Here is a 1,858-nt window from a genome sequence, read left to right as displayed (position 1 = left end):
CAATCCAGTGCGAGAGCTAGGGGTCCAGGTTAATTGAAGTTAAGCTAGCTGACAGCTTTGGGGATAGTTTAAGTTTATAAAGTTTGTAATGATGTTTAATATTCATTTGTAAGTTTGAATAGTTGGGATTTGGGAATTTGTAATATAAGTGTGTGTATGTGGCTTGTGTACATACTTTAACCTGTTGCGATCCGTGGTAGTTGGTAAGTGGATCACTGCATATTATTATTATCTTTATAATTATTATAAGCAGGTTATAAATAAGGTGTGTGTGTGGACCCCAAACTTCTGACCCGGGTTTAGAGGGCGCCACAGTTACTTATTTGTTCCTTGTCTGGTTTCAGGTACTCTAGTGAGGGTGTATGTATACACGTTTGCGTACTCGTAAGAGAACACTAGATAAAGCCGAGAAAGAACTTGTGGTAGTTCGTAGGGAAGTTTCTGAGGAAGAAAAGAAGTTGGAGGAAGAAGAGAAAGTTGAAGAACCAATTGTAGTAGCTATGGGTGATAAAGCAGAAAATTCGAAGGCTTTGATGGACTATTCTAAGCCTAAGATTAATGACATTCAGTCTAGTATCATCAGGCCAGCCATCAGTGCTAACACTTTTGAGATTAAGTCGAGCACGATCCAGATGATACATAACTCAGTTCAGTTTGGGGGTTCTCCTACTGAAGACCCCAACATGCACATTAGGGATTTTATTGAGATCTGCGACACTTTTAAATTCAACGATGTGACTGAGGATGCTATTAAGCTACGACTCTTCCCATTCTCTTTGAGGGACAAAGCTAAGTGCTGGTTACATTCTCTACCAGTAGGGTCTATCACCACTTGGGAAGATCTTGATCAAAAGTTTCTCACTAAATTCTTCCCCATGGCGAAGACTGCAGCAATCAGGAATGCTGTTACTCAGTTTGCTCAACAAACTGAAGAATCTCTGTGTGAGGCTTAGGATCGATATAAGGAGATGTTAAGGAAGTGCCCACACCATGGCATGCCTGATTGGATGATTATCAACTGTTTCTACAATGGATTGGGTGCTACTTCTAGACCCATGCTCGATGCAGCATCAGGAGGAGTCTTGTGGGCTAAGAGCTACGATGAAGCCTATGAATTGATCGAACTGATGGCTACTAATGAATACCGGAATCCTTCCCAGAGACTAACTCAGGGAAAAGTAGCAAAAATTCTGGAGTTGGACGTAGCAACTGCTATCGCTGCCCAACTTAAGGCTTTGACAATGAAGGTGGACACTTTGGCTAATTATAGAGTTAATTAAATCACTAGTGTCTGTGAGCTTTGTGCTGGTGCCCATGAGACTGATCAGTGCATAATTTTTAGTGAATCAACTCAGTTTGTGAGTAACTTCTAGCGATCGCAACAACCTGTGCCAGCCACCTATCATCCTAACAACTGCAATCATCTGAAATTTAGTTAGAGCAATGCTTAGAATACGGTTCAACAGCCTTATCAGCAGTATCCAGCTACGCAGTACAACCCCCTGGTTTTTAACAACCGTAGTATGTACCAAGACAACAACTCCAGCTGCAACAAGCTAATGAAAAATCTGAATTAGAGGAGTTGAAGCTTATGTACAAGAGTCAAGCTGTTTCTATCAAGACCTTGGAAAATCAGATTGGGCAAATTGCGAATGCCTTGCTAAATCGTCAACCTGGTACATTACCTAGTGACACTGAAGTGCCAGGAAAGAAGGAAGCTAAGGAGCAGGTAAATGCAATCACTTTGAGGTCTGGGAAGGTTGCGAATCCCGTACAAACTCAAGAGTTAACTGAAGAAACTAGGGCTGAGAAAGAAGCAAAGCAGCAGGATGAAGAAGTGGAACCAAGGAAGACTACT

General features: G+C 41.7%; 1 non-coding gene across 1 annotated transcript; it reads right to left on the bottom strand.

The window, feature by feature from the left end:
- Positions 1–890: 890 nt before the first annotated feature.
- Positions 891–997, bottom strand: LOC141676106 (small nucleolar RNA R71). Its single transcript, XR_012556713.1, has one exon. It is a non-coding gene; the product is annotated as a small nucleolar RNA R71 (small nucleolar RNA).
- Between the last annotated feature and the right edge of the window lie 861 nt (positions 998–1,858).

The sequence above is a fragment of the Apium graveolens genome, chromosome 7 (assembly GCF_009905375.1).
Source record: "Apium graveolens cultivar Ventura chromosome 7, ASM990537v1, whole genome shotgun sequence".
Taxonomy (NCBI): Eukaryota; Viridiplantae; Streptophyta; class Magnoliopsida; order Apiales; family Apiaceae; genus Apium; species Apium graveolens.
Note: the sequence above shows the minus strand (reverse complement) of the source record. Positions and strands in the feature narration are given on the sequence as shown.